Here is a 15,143-nt window from a genome sequence, read left to right as displayed (position 1 = left end):
TATGGGATTCCTGTTGCCTGAGTGTAGCCGACGCAGCTTCTGGGAGATTTGTAACCTAGAATTAGAGAGACACAGTTTACCGAAGTTCTGTATCAGAGTGTAGGGAGAAGCTGTTTCCAAGCATTCTGTAGCCTATGAGCAGGTATTCGCTATATGCGGGTTTTCTCTATGCTGCGTGTGGCAGACACAGCTTATGCGAGTTCTGTATCTTGAATGTAGTGAGACACAGTTTACCAGAGTTCTGTATAGGGGCGTAGAGAGAAACTCTTTCCAAGAGTTCTGTAGCCTGGCATAGGCATATGCAGTAACTGGGATTTCTGTATCCTGAGTGTAGGAGATGCCGCTTATGGGAGCTCTGCTACCTGGATGTAGAGAGAAGCAGTTCACCGGAGTTCTCTATCCTTGGTGTAGAGAGCAGCTATTTACTGGAGTTCGGTATCCTGGAATGAGGCATTCGCTCTATGCGGGTTTTCAGTAAGCTGCGTGTAAGAGATGCAGCTTACGGGAGTTCCATAACCTAAGTGCAGAGACATCCAGTATCCAGGAGTTCCGTATGTTGAATGTAGAGAGAAGCTGTTTCTAAGATTTCGGTAGCCTGGGCATAGGTATTCGGTATATGCGGGTTTTCTGTATGCTGAGTGCAGCAGGCGCAGCTTCTGGGAGATCTGCAACCTAGAATTAGAGAGACACAGTTTACCCAAGTTGTGTATCAGGTTGTAGGGAGAAGCTGTTTCCAAGAGTTCTGGAGCCTGGCAATAGGCATAGGCAATGTATGGGATTTCTGTATCCTAAGTGTAGCAGATGCAGCTTACAGGAGCTCAGTAACCTGGCTGGAAAGAGAAGCAGTTTCCAAGAGTTTTCTATCCTTGGTGTAGGGAGAAGCTGTTTCCAAGAGTTCTGTAGCCTATGAGCAGGTATTCGCTATATGCGGGTTTTCTGTATGCTGAGTGTAGCACATGCAGCTTATGGGCGTTCTGTCTCGTGCATGTCGTGAGACACTGTGTACCAGAGTTCTGTATATGCGTGTAGAGAGAAACTGTTTCCAAGAGTTCTGGAGCCTAGCAAGAGGCATATGCAGGAATTGGGATTTCTGTATCCTGAGTGTAGGAGACGCCACTTATGGGAGCTCTGCTACCTGGATGTAGAGAGAAGCAGTTTACCGGAGTTCGCTATCCTTGGTGTAGAGAGGAGCTGTTTACAGGAGTTGCGTATCCTGGAATTAGGCATTCGCTATGTGTGGGTATTCTGGATGCTGAGTGTAGCAGATGCAGCTTTCGGGAGTTCTGTAATCTAAGTGTAGAGAGATGCAGTTTCCAGTAGTTCTGTATGTTGAATGTAGAGAGAAGCTGTTTCCAAGAGTTCTGTAGTCTGAGAGCAGGCATACACTGTATATGGGATTCCTGTTGCCTGAGTGTAGCCGACGCAGCTTCTGGGAGATCTGTAACCTAGAATTAGAGAGACACAGTTTACTGAAGTTCTGTATCAGAGTGTAGGGAGAAGCTGTTTCCAAGCATTCTGTAGCCTATGAGCAGGTATTCGCTATACGCGGGTTTTCTGTATGCTGCGTGTGGCAGACGCAGCTTATGCGAGTTCTGTATCTTGAATGTAGTGAGGCACAGTTTACCAGAGTTCTGTATAGGGGCGTAGAGAGAAACTCTTTCCAAGAGTTCTGTAGCCTGGCATAGGCATATGCAGTAATTGGGATTTCTGTATCCTGAGTGTAGGAGATGCCGCTTATGGGAGCTCTGCTACCTGGATGTAGAGAGAAGTAGTTTACCGGAGTTCGCTATCCTTGGTGTAGAGAGGATCTGTTTACAGGAGTTGCGTATCCTGGAATTAGGCATTCGCTATGTGTGGGTATTCTGGATGCTGAGTGTAGCAGATGCAGCTTTCGGGAGTTCTGTAATCTAAGTGTAGAGAGATGCAGTTTCCAGTAGTTCTGTATGTTGAATGTAGAGAGAAGCTGTTTCTAAGATTTCGGTAGCCTGGGCATAGGTATTCGGTATATGCGGGTTTTCTGTATGCTGAGTGCAGCAGGCGCAGCTTCTGGGAGATCTGCAACCTAGAATTAGAGAGACACAGTTTACCCAAGTTGTGTATCAGGTTGTAGGGAGAATCTGTTTCCAAGAGTTCTGGAGCCTGGCAATAGGCATAGGCAATGTATGGGATTTCTGTATCCTAAGTGTAGCAGATGCAGCTTACAGGAGCTCAGTAACCTGGCTGGAAAGAGAAGCAGTTACCAAGAGTTCTGTAGCCTATGAGCAGGTATTCGCTATACGCGGGTTTTCTGTATGCTGAGTGTAGCACACGCAGCTTATGCGAGTTCTGTATCTTGAATGTCGTGAGACACTGTTTACCAGAGTTCTGTATATGCGTGTAGAGAGAAACTGTTTCCAAGAGTTCTGGAGCCTAGCAAGAGGCATATGCAGGAATTGGGATTTCTGTATCCTGAGTGTAGGAGACGCCACTTATGGGAGCTCTGCTACCTGGATGTAGAGAGAAGCAGTTTACCGGAGTTCACTATCCTTGGTGTAGAGAGGAGCTGTTTACAGGAGTTGCGTATCCTGGAATTAGGCATTTGCTTTGTGTGGGTATTCTGGATGCTGAGTGTAGCAGATGCAGCTTTCGGGAGTTCTGTAATCTAAGTGTAGAGAGATGCAGTTTCCAGTAGTTCTGTATGTTGAATGTAGAGAGAAGCTGTTTCCAAGAGTTCTGTAGTCTGAGAGCAGGCATAGGCTGTATATGGGATTCCTGTTGCCTGAGTGTAGCCGACGCAGCTTCTGGGAGATTTGTAACCTAGAATTAGAGAGACACAGTTTACCGAAGTTCTGTATCAGAGTGTAGGGAGAAGCTGTTTCCAAGCATTCTGTAACCTATGAGCAGGTATTCGCTATATGCGGGTTTTCTCTATGCTGCGTGTGGCAGACACAGCTTATGCGAGTTCTGTATCTTGAATGTAGTGAGACACAGTTTACCAGAGTTCTGTATAGGGGCGTAGAGAGAAACTCTTTCCAAGAGTTCTGTAGCCTGGCATAGGCATATGCAGTAACTGGGATTTCTGTATCCTGAGTGTAGGAGATGCCGCTTATGGGAGCTCTGCTACCTGGATGTAGAGAGAAGCAGTTCACCGGAGTTCTCTATCCTTGGTGTAGAGAGCAGCTATTTACTGGAGTTCGGTAGCCTGGAATGAGGCATTCGCTCTATGCGGGTTTTCAGTAAGCTGCGTGTAAGAGATGCAGCTTACGGGAGTTCCATAACCTAAGTGCAGAGACATCCAGTATCCAGGAGTTCCGTATGTTGAATGTAGAGAGAAGCTGTTTCTAAGATTTCGGTAGCCTGGGCATAGGTATTCGGTATATGCGGGTTTTCTGTATGCTGAGTGCAGCAGGCGCAGCTTCTGGGAGATCTGCAACCTAGAATTAGAGAGACACAGTTTACCCAAGTTGTGTATCAGGTTGTAGGGAGAAGCTGTTTCCAAGAGTTCTGGAGCCTGGCAATAGGCATAGGCAATGTATGGGATTTCTGTATCCTAAGTGTAGCAGATGCAGCTTACAGGAGCTCAGTAACCTGGCTGGAAAGAGAAGCAGTTTCCAAGAGTTCTGTAGCCTATGAGCAGGTATTCGCTATACGCGGGTTTTCTGTATGCTGAGTGTAGCACACGCAGCTTATGCGAGTTCTGTATCTTGAATGTCGTGAGACACTGTTTACCAGAGTTCTGTATATGCGTGTAGAGAGAAACTGTTTCCAAGAGTTCTGGAGCCTAGCAAGAGGCATATGCAGGAATTGGGATTTCTGTATCCTGAGTGTAGGAGACGCCACTTATGGGAGCTCTGCTACCTGGATGTAGAGAGAAGCAGTTTACTGGAGTTCGCTATCCTTGGTGTAGAGAGGAGCTGTTTACAGGAGTTGCGTATCCTGGAATTAGGCATTTGCTTTGTGTGGGTATTCTGGATGCTGAGTGTAGCAGATGCAGCTTTCGGGAGTTCTGTAATCTAAGTGTAGAGAGATGCAGTTTCCAGTAGTTCTGTATGTTGAATGTAGAGAGAAGCTGTTTCCAAGAGTTCTGTAGTCTGAGAGCAGGCATAGGCTGTATATGGGATTCCTGTTGCCTGAGTGTAGCCGACGCAGCTTCTGGGAGATTTGTAACCTAGAATTAGAGAGACACAGTTTACCGAAGTTCTGTATCAGAGTGTAGGGAGAAGCTGTTTCCAAGCATTCTGTAGCCTATGAGCAGGTATTCGCTATATGCGGGTTTTCTCTATGCTGCGTGTGGCAGACACAGCTTATGCGAGTTCTGTATCTTGAATGTAGTGAGACACAGTTTACCAGAGTTCTGTATAGGGGCGTAGAGAGAAACTCTTTCCAAGAGTTCTGTAGCCTGGCATAGGCATATGCAGTAACTGGGATTTCTGTATCCTGAGTGTAGGAGATGCCGCTTATGGGAGCTCTGCTACCTGGATGTAGAGAGAAGCAGTTCACCGGAGTTCTCTATCCTTGGTGTAGAGAGCAGCTATTTACTGGAGTTCGGTAGCCTGGAATGAGGCATTCGCTCTATGCGGGTTTTCAGTAAGCTGCGTGTAAGAGATGCAGCTTACGGGAGTTCCATAACCTAAGTGCAGAGACATCCAGTATCCAGGAGTTCCGTATGTTGAATGTAGAGAGAAGCTGTTTCTAAGATTTCGGTAGCCTGGGCATAGGTATTCGGTATATGCGGGTTTTCTGTATGCTGAGTGCAGCAGGCGCAGCTTCTGGGAGATCTGCAACCTAGAATTAGAGAGACACAGTTTACCCAAGTTGTGTATCAGGTTGTAGGGAGAAGCTGTTTCCAAGAGTTCTGGAGCCTGGCAATAGGCATAGGCAATGTATGGGATTTCTGTATCCTAAGTGTAGCAGATGCAGCTTACAGGAGCTCAGTAACCTGGCTGGAAAGAGAAGCAGTTTCCAAGAGTTTTCTATCCTTGGTGTAGGGAGAAGCTGTTTCCAAGAGTTCTGTAGCCTATGAGCAGGTATTCGCTATATGCGGGTTTTCTGTATGCTGAGTGTAGCACACGCAGCTTATGGGCGTTCTGTCTCGTGCATGTCGTGAGACACTGTGTACCAGAGTTCTGTATATGCGTGTAGAGAGAAACTGTTTCCAAGAGTTCTGGAGCCTAGCAAGAGGCATATGCAGTAATTGGGATTTCTGTATCCTGAGTGTAGGAGACGCCACTTATGGGAGCTCTGCTACCTGGATGTAGAGAGAAGCAGTTTACCGGAGTTCGCTATCCTTGGTGTAGAGAGGAGCTGTTTACAGGAGTTGCGTATCCTGGAATTAGGCATTCGCTATGTGTGGGTATTCTGGATGCTGAGTGTAGCAGATGCAGCTTTCGGGAGTTCTGTAATCTAAGTGTAGAGAGATGCAGTTTCCAGTAGTTCTGTATGTTGAATGTAGAGAGAAGCTGTTTCCAAGAGTTCTGTAGTCTGAGAGCAGGCATAGGCTGTATATGGGATTCCTGTTGCCTGAGTGTAGCCGACGCAGCTTCTGGGAGATCTGTAACCTAGAATTAGAGAGACACAGTTTACCCAAGTTCTGTATCAGAGTGTAGGGAGAAGCTGTTTCCAAGCATTCTGTAGCCTATGAGCAGGTATTCGCTATATGCGGGTTTTCTGTATGCTGCGTGTGGCAGACGCAGCTTATGCGAGTTCTGTCTCGTGCATGTGGTGAGACACAGTTTACCAGAGTTCTGTATAGGGGCGTAGAGAGAAACTCTTTCCAAGAGTTCTGTAGCCTGGCATAGGCATATGCAGTAACTGGGATTTCTGTATCCTGAGTGTAGGAGATGCCGCTTATGGGAGCTCTGCTACCTGGATGTAGAGAGAAGCAGTTCACCGGAGTTCTCTATCCTTGGTGTAGAGAGCAGCTATTTACTGGAGTTCGGTAGCCTGGAATGAGGCATTCGCTCTATGCGGGTTTTCAGTAAGCTGCGTGTAAGAGATGCAGCTTACGGGAGTTCCATAACCTAAGTGCAGAGACATCCAGTATCCAGGAGTTCCGTATGTTGAATGTAGAGAGAAGCTGTTTCTAAGATTTCGGTAGCCTGGGCATAGGTATTCGGTATATGCGGGTTTTCTGTATGCTGAGTGCAGCAGGCGCAGCTTCTGGGAGATCTGCAACCTAGAATTAGAGAGACACAGTTTACTGAAGTTCTGTATCAGAGTGTAGGGAGAAGCTGTTTCCAAGCATTCTGTAGCCTATGAGCAGGTATTCGCTATACGCGGGTTTTCTGTATGCTGCGTGTGGCAGACGCAGCTTATGCGAGTTCTGTATCTTGAATGTAGTGAGGCACAGTTTACCAGAGTTCTGTATAGGGGCGTAGAGAGAAACTCTTTCCAAGAGTTCTGTAGCCTGGCATAGGCATATGCAGTAACTGGGATTTCTGTATCCTGAGTGTAGGAGATGCCGCTTATGGGAGCTCTGCTACCTGGATGTAGAGAGAAGCAGTTCACCGGAGTTCGCTATCCTTGGTGTAGAGAGGAGCTGTTTACAGGAGTTGCGTATCCTGGAATTAGGCATTTGCTTTGTGTGGGTATTCTGGATGCTGAGTGTAGCAGATGCAGCTTTCGGGAGTTCTGTAATCTAAGTGTAGAGAGATGCAGTTTCCAGTAGTTCTGTATGTTGAATGTAGAGAGAAGCTGTTTCCAAGAGTTCTGTAGTCTGAGAGCAGGCATACGCTGTATATGGGATTCCTGTTGCCTGAGTGTAGCCGACGCAGCTTCTGGGAGATCTGCAACCTAGAATTAGAGAGACACAGTTTACCGAAGTTCTGTATCAGAGTGTAGGGAGAAGGTGTTTCCAAGCATTCTGTAGCCTATGAGCAGGTATTCGCTATACGCGGGTTTTCTGTATGCTGAGTGTAGCACACGCAGCTTATGCGAGTTCTGTATCTTGAATGTCGTGAGACACTGTTTACCAGAGTTCTGTATATGCGTGTAGAGAGAAACTGTTTCCAAGAGTTCTGGAGCCTAGCAAGAGGCATATGCAGGAATTGGGATTTCTGTATCCTGAGTGTAGGAGACGCCACTTATGGGAGCTCTGCTACCTGGATGTAGAGAGAAGCAGTTTACCGGAGTTCACTATCCTTGGTGTAGAGAGGAGCTGTTTACAGGAGTTGCGTTTCCTGGAATTAGGCATTTGCTTTGTGTGGGTATTCTGGATGCTGAGTGTAGCAGATGCAGCTTTCGGGAGTTCTGTAATCTAAGTGTAGAGAGATGCAGTTTCCAGTAGTTCTGTATGTTGAATGTAGAGAGAAGCTGTTTCCAAGAGTTCTGTAGTCTGAGAGCAGGCATAGGCTGTATATGGGATTCCTGTTGCCTGAGTGTAGCCGACGCAGCTTCTGGGAGATTTGTAACCTAGAATTAGAGAGACACAGTATCAGAGTGTAGGGAGAAGCTGTTTCCAAGCATTCTGTAGCCTATGAGCAGGTATTCGCTATATGCGGGTTTTCTCTATGCTGCGTGTGGCAGACACAGCTTATGCGAGTTCTGTATCTTGAATGTAGTGAGACACAGTTTACCAGAGTTCTGTATAGGGGCGTAGAGAGAAACTCTTTCCAAGAGTTCTGTAGCCTGGCATAGGCATATGCAGTAACTGGGATTTCTGTATCCTGAGTGTAGGAGATGCCGCTTATGGGAGCTCTGCTACCTGGATGTAGAGAGAAGCAGTTCACCGGAGTTCTCTATCCTTGGTGTAGAGAGCAGCTATTTACTGGAGTTCGGTATCCTGGAATGAGGCATTCGCTCTATGCGGGTTTTCAGTAAGCTGCGTGTAAGAGATGCAGCTTACGGGAGTTCCATAACCTAAGTGCAGAGACATCCAGTATCCAGGAGTTCCGTATGTTGAATGTAGAGAGAAGCTGTTTCTAAGATTTCGGTAGCCTGGGCATAGGTATTCGGTATATGCGGGTTTTCTGTATGCTGAGTGCAGCAGGCGCAGCTTCTGGGAGATCTGCAACCTAGAATTAGAGAGACACAGTTTACCCAAGTTGTGTATCAGGTTGTAGGGAGAAGCTGTTTCCAAGAGTTCTGGAGCCTGGCAATAGGCATAGGCAATGTATGGGATTTCTGTATCCTAAGTGTAGCAGATGCAGCTTACAGGAGCTCAGTAACCTGGCTGGAAAGAGAAGCAGTTTCCAAGAGTTTTCTATCCTTGGTGTAGGGAGAAGCTGTTTCCAAGAGTTCTGTAGCCTATGAGCAGGTATTCGCTATATGCGGGTTTTCTGTATGCTGAGTGAAGCACACGCAGCTTATGGGCGTTCTGTCTCGTGCATGTCGTGAGACACTGTGTACCAGAGTTCTGTATATGCGTGTAGAGAGAAACTGTTTCCAAGAGTTCTGGAGCCTAGCAAGAGGCATATGCAGTAATTGGGATTTCTGTATCCTGAGTGTAGGAGACGCCACTTATGGGAGCTCTGCTACCTGGATGTAGAGAGAAGCAGTTTACCGGAGTTCGCTATCCTTGGTGTAGAGAGGAGCTGTTTACAGGAGTTGCGTATCCTGGAATTAGGCATTCGCTATGTGTGGGTATTCTGGATGCTGAGTGTAGCAGATGCAGCTTTCGGGAGTTCTGTAATCTAAGTGTAGAGAGATGCAGTTTCCAGTAGTTCTGTATGTTGAATGTAGAGAGAAGCTGTTTCTAAGATTTCGGTAGCCTGGGCATAGGTATTCGGTATATGCGGGTTTTCTGTATGCTGAGTGCAGCAGGCGCAGCTTCTGGGAGATCTGCAACCTAGAATTAGAGAGACACAGTTTACCCAAGTTGTGTATCAGGTTGTAGGGAGAAGCTGTTTCCAAGAGTTCTGGAGCCTGGCAATAGGCATAGGCAATGTATGGGATTTCTGTATCCTAAGTGTAGCAGATGCAGCTTACAGGAGCTCAGTAACCTGGCTGGAAAGAGAAGCAGTTTCCAAGAGTTCTGTAGCCTATGAGCAGGTATTCGCTATACGCGGGTTTTCTGTATGCTGAGTGTAGCACACGCAGCTTATGCGAGTTCTGTATCTTGAATGTCGTGAGACACTGTTTACCAGAGTTCTGTATATGCGTGTAGAGAGAAACTGTTTCCAAGAGTTCTGGAGCCTAGCAAGAGGCATATGCAGGAATTGGGATTTCTGTATCCTGAGTGTAGGAGACGCCACTTATGGGAGCTCTGCTACCTGGATGTAGAGAGAAGCAGTTTACCGGAGTTCGCTATCCTTGGTGTAGAGAGGAGCTGTTTACAGGAGTTGCGTATCCTGGAATTAGGCATTTGCTTTGTGTGGGTATTCTGGATGCTGAGTGTAGCAGATGCAGCTTTCGGGAGTTCTGTAATCTAAGTGTAGAGAGATGCAGTTTCCAGTAGTTCTGTATGTTGAATGTAGAGAGAAGCTGTTTCCAAGAGTTCTGTAGTCTGAGAGCAGGCATAGGCTGTATATGGGATTCCTGTTGCCTGAGTGTAGCCGACGCAGCTTCTGGGAGATTTGTAACCTAGAATTAGAGAGACACAGTTTACCGAAGTTCTGTATCAGAGTGTAGGGAGAAGCTGTTTCCAAGCATTCTGTAGCCTATGAGCAGGTATTCGCTATATGCGGGTTTTCTCTATGCTGCGTGTGGCAGACACAGCTTATGCGAGTTCTGTATCTTGAATGTAGTGAGACACAGTTTACCAGAGTTCTGTATAGGGGCGTAGAGAGAAACTCTTTCCAAGAGTTCTGTAGCCTGGCATAGGCATATGCAGTAACTGGGATTTCTGTATCCTGAGTGTAGGAGATGCCGCTTATGGGAGCTCTGCTACCTGGATGTAGAGAGAAGCAGTTCACCGGAGTTCTCTATCCTTGGTGTAGAGAGCAGCTATTTACTGGAGTTCGGTATCCTGGAATGAGGCATTCGCTCTATGCGGGTTTTCAGTAAGCTGCGTGTAAGAGATGCAGCTTACGGGAGTTCCATAACCTAAGTGCAGAGACATCCAGTATCCAGGAGTTCCGTATGTTGAATGTAGAGAGAAGCTGTTTCTAAGATTTCGGTAGCCTGGGCATAGGTATTCGGTATATGCGGGTTTTCTGTATGCTGAGTGCAGCAGGCGCAGCTTCTGGGAGATCTGCAACCTAGAATTAGAGAGACACAGTTTACCCAAGTTGTGTATCAGGTTGTAGGGAGAAGCTGTTTCCAAGAGTTCTGGAGCCTGGCAATAGGCATAGGCAATGTATGGGATTTCTGTATCCTAAGTGTAGCAGATGCAGCTTACAGGAGCTCAGTAACCTGGCTGGAAAGAGAAGCAGTTTCCAAGAGTTTTCTATCCTTGGTGTAGGGAGAAGCTGTTTCCAAGAGTTCTGTAGCCTATGAGCAGGTATTCGCTATATGCGGGTTTTCTGTATGCTGAGTGAAGCACACGCAGCTTATGGGCGTTCTGTCTCGTGCATGTCGTGAGACACTGTGTACCAGAGTTCTGTATATGCGTGTAGAGAGAAACTGTTTCCAAGAGTTCTGGAGCCTAGCAAGAGGCATATGCAGTAATTGGGATTTCTGTATCCTGAGTGTAGGAGACGCCACTTATGGGAGCTCTGCTACCTGGATGTAGAGAGAAGCAGTTTACCGGAGTTCGCTATCCTTGGTGTAGAGAGGAGCTGTTTACAGGAGTTGCGTATCCTGGAATTAGGCATTCGCTATGTGTGGGTATTCTGGATGCTGAGTGTAGCAGATGCAGCTTTCGGGAGTTCTGTAATCTAAGTGTAGAGAGATGCAGTTTCCAGTAGTTCTGTATGTTGAATGTAGAGAGAAGCTGTTTCTAAGATTTCGGTAGCCTGGGCATAGGTATTCGGTATATGCGGGTTTTCTGTATGCTGAGTGCAGCAGGCGCAGCTTCTGGGAGATCTGCAACCTAGAATTAGAGAGACACAGTTTACCCAAGTTGTGTATCAGGTTGTAGGGAGAAGCTGTTTCCAAGAGTTCTGGAGCCTGGCAATAGGCATAGGCAATGTATGGGATTTCTGTATCCTAAGTGTAGCAGATGCAGCTTACAGGAGCTCAGTAACCTGGCTGGAAAGAGAAGCAGTTTCCAAGAGTTCTGTAGCCTATGAGCAGGTATTCGCTATACGCGGGTTTTCTGTATGCTGAGTGTAGCACACGCAGCTTATGCGAGTTCTGTATCTTGAATGTCGTGAGACACTGTTTACCAGAGTTCTGTATATGCGTGTAGAGAGAAACTGTTTCCAAGAGTTCTGGAGCCTAGCAAGAGGCATATGCAGGAATTGGGATTTCTGTATCCTGAGTGTAGGAGACGCCACTTATGGGAGCTCTGCTACCTGGATGTAGAGAGAAGCAGTTTACCGGAGTTCGCTATCCTTGGTGTAGAGAGGAGCTGTTTACAGGAGTTGCGTATCCTGGAATTAGGCATTTGCTTTGTGTGGGTATTCTGGATGCTGAGTGTAGCAGATGCAGCTTTCGGGAGTTCTGTAATCTAAGTGTAGAGAGATGCAGTTTCCAGTAGTTCTGTATGTTGAATGTAGAGAGAAGCTGTTTCCAAGAGTTCTGTAGTCTGAGAGCAGGCATAGGCTGTATATGGGATTCCTGTTGCCTGAGTGTAGCCGACGCAGCTTCTGGGAGATTTGTAACCTAGAATTAGAGAGACACAGTTTACCGAAGTTCTGTATCAGAGTGTAGGGAGAAGCTGTTGCCAAGCATTCTGTAGCCTATGAGCAGGTATTCGCTATATGCGGGTTTTCTCTATGCTGCGTGTGGCAGACACAGCTTATGCGAGTTCTGTATCTTGAATGTAGTGAGACACAGTTTACCAGAGTTCTGTATAGGGGCGTAGAGAGAAACTCTTTCCAAGAGTTCTGTAGCCTGGCATAGGCATATGCAGTAACTGGGATTTCTGTATCCTGAGTGTAGGAGATGCCGCTTATGGGAGCTCTGCTACCTGGATGTAGAGAGAAGCAGTTCACCGGAGTTCTCTATCCTTGGTGTAGAGAGCAGCTATTTACTGGAGTTCGGTAGCCTGGAATGAGGCATTCGCTCTATGCGGGTTTTCAGTAAGCTGCGTGTAAGAGATGCAGCTTACGGGAGTTCCATAACCTAAGTGCAGAGACATCCAGTATCCAGGAGTTCCGTATGTTGAATGTAGAGAGAAGCTGTTTCTAAGATTTCGGTAGCCTGGGCATAGGTATTCGGTATATGCGGGTTTTCTGTATGCTGAGTGCAGCAGGCGCAGCTTCTGGGAGATCTGCAACCTAGAATTAGAGAGACACAGTTTACCCAAGTTGTGTATCAGGTTGTAGGGAGAAGCTGTTTCCAAGAGTTCTGGAGCCTGGCAATAGGCATAGGCAATGTATGGGATTTCTGTATCCTAAGTGTAGCAGATGCAGCTTACAGGAGCTCAGTAACCTGGCTGGAAAGAGAAGCAGTTTCCAAGAGTTTTCTATCCTTGGTGTAGGGAGAAGCTGTTTCCAAGAGTTCTGTAGCCTATGAGCAGGTATTCGCTATATGCGGGTTTTCTGTATGCTGAGTGAAGCACACGCAGCTTATGGGCGTTCTGTCTCGTGCATGTCGTGAGACACTGTGTACCAGAGTTCTGTATATGCGTGTAGAGAGAAACTGTTTCCAAGAGTTCTGGAGCCTAGCAAGAGGCATATGCAGTAATTGGGATTTCTGTATCCTGAGTGTAGGAGACGCCACTTATGGGAGCTCTGCTACCTGGATGTAGAGAGAAGCAGTTTACCGGAGTTCGCTATCCTTGGTGTAGAGAGGAGCTGTTTACAGGAGTTGCGTATCCTGGAATTAGGCATTCGCTATGTGTGGGTATTCTGGATGCTGAGTGTAGCAGATGCAGCTTTCGGGAGTTCTGTAATCTAAGTGTAGAGAGATGCAGTTTCCAGTAGTTCTGTATGTTGAATGTAGAGAGAAGCTGTTTCTAAGATTTCGGTAGCCTGGGCATAGGTATTCGGTATATGCGGGTTTTCTGTATGCTGAGTGCAGCAGGCGCAGCTTCTGGGAGATCTGCAACCTAGAATTAGAGAGACACAGTTTACCCAAGTTGTGTATCAGGTTGTAGGGAGAAGCTGTTTCCAAGAGTTCTGGAGCCTGGCAATAGGCATAGGCAATGTATGGGATTTCTGTATCCTAAGTGTAGCAGATGCAGCTTACAGGAGCTCAGTAACCTGGCTGGAAAGAGAAGCAGTTTCCAAGAGTTCTGTAGCCTATGAGCAGGTATTCGCTATACGCGGGTTTTCTGTATGCTGAGTGTAGCACACGCAGCTTATGCGAGTTCTGTATCTTGAATGTCGTGAGACACTGTTTACCAGAGTTCTGTATATGCATGTAGAGAGAAACTGTTTCCAAGAGTTCTGGAGCCTAGCAAGAGGCATATGCAGGAATTGGGATTTCTGTATCCTGAGTGTAGGAGACGCCACTTATGGGAGCTCTGCTACCTGGATGTAGAGAGAAGCAGTTTACCGGAGTTCGCTATCCTTGGTGTAGAGAGGAGCTGTTTACAGGAGTTGCGTATCCTGGAATTAGGCATTTGCTTTGTGTGGGTATTCTGGATGCTGAGTGTAGCAGATGCAGCTTTCGGGAGTTCTGTAATCTAAGTGTAGAGAGATGCAGTTTCCAGTAGTTCTGTATGTTGAATGTAGAGAGAAGCTGTTTCCAAGAGTTCTGTAGTCTGAGAGCAGGCATAGGCTGTATATGGGATTCCTGTTGCCTGAGTGTAGCCGACGCAGCTTCTGGGAGATTTGTAACCTAGAATTAGAGAGACACAGTTTACCGAAGTTCTGTATCAGAGTGTAGGGAGAAGCTGTTTCCAAGCATTCTGTAGCCTATGAGCAGGTATTCGCTATATGCGGGTTTTCTCTATGCTGCGTGTGGCAGACACAGCTTATGCGAGTTCTGTATCTTGAATGTAGTGAGACACAGTTTACCAGAGTTCTGTATAGGGGCGTAGAGAGAAACTCTTTCCAAGAGTTCTGTAGCCTGGCATAGGCATATGCAGTAACTGGGATTTCTGTATCCTGAGTGTAGGAGATGCCGCTTATGGGAGCTCTGCTACCTGGATGTAGAGAGAAGCAGTTCACCGGAGTTCTCTATCCTTGGTGTAGAGAGCAGCTATTTACTGGAGTTCGGTAGCCTGGAATGAGGCATTCGCTCTATGCGGGTTTTCAGTAAGCTGCGTGTAAGAGATGCAGCTTACGGGAGTTCCATAACCTAAGTGCAGAGACATCCAGTATCCAGGAGTTCCGTATGTTGAATGTAGAGAGAAGCTGTTTCTAAGATTTCGGTAGCCTGGGCATAGGTATTCGGTATATGCGGGTTTTCTGTATGCTGAGTGCAGCAGGCGCAGCTTCTGGGAGATCTGCAACCTAGAATTAGAGAGACACAGTTTACCCAAGTTGTGTATCAGGTTGTAGGGAGAAGCTGTTTCCAAGAGTTCTGGAGCCTGGCAATAGGCATAGGCAATGTATGGGATTTCTGTATCCTAAGTGTAGCAGATGCAGCTTACAGGAGCTCAGTAACCTGGCTGGAAAGAGAAGCAGTTTCCAAGAGTTTTCTATCCTTGGTGTAGGGAGAAGCTGTTTCCAAGAGTTCTGTAGCCTATGAGCAGGTATTCGCTATATGCGGGTTTTCTGTATGCTGAGTGAAGCACACGCAGCTTATGGGCGTTCTGTCTCGTGCATGTCGTGAGACACTGTGTACCAGAGTTCTGTATATGCGTGTAGAGAGAAACTGTTTCCAAGAGTTCTGGAGCCTAGCAAGAGGCATATGCAGTAATTGGGATTTCTGTATCCTGAGTGTAGGAGACGCCACTTATGGGAGCTCTGCTACCTGGATGTAGAGAGAAGCAGTTTACCGGAGTTCGCTATCCTTGGTGTAGAGAGGAGCTGTTTACAGGAGTTGCGTATCCTGGAATTAGGCATTCGCTATGTGTGGGTATTCTGGATGCTGAGTGTAGCAGATGCAGCTTTCGGGAGTTCTGTAATCTAAGTGTAGAGAGATGCAGTTTCCAGTAGTTCTGTATGTTGAATGTAGAGAGAAGCTGTTTCTAAGATTTCGGTAGCCTGGGCATAGGTATTCGGTATATGCGGGTTTTCTGTATGCTGAGTGCAGCAGGCGCAGCTTCTGGGAGATCTGCAACCTAGAAT

The sequence above is a fragment of the Lepus europaeus genome, chromosome 13 (assembly GCF_033115175.1).
Source record: "Lepus europaeus isolate LE1 chromosome 13, mLepTim1.pri, whole genome shotgun sequence".
Classification (NCBI taxonomy): domain Eukaryota; kingdom Metazoa; phylum Chordata; class Mammalia; order Lagomorpha; family Leporidae; genus Lepus; species Lepus europaeus.
The sequence above is the reverse complement of the archived record's forward strand: the minus strand, read 5'-3'. Positions refer to the sequence as shown.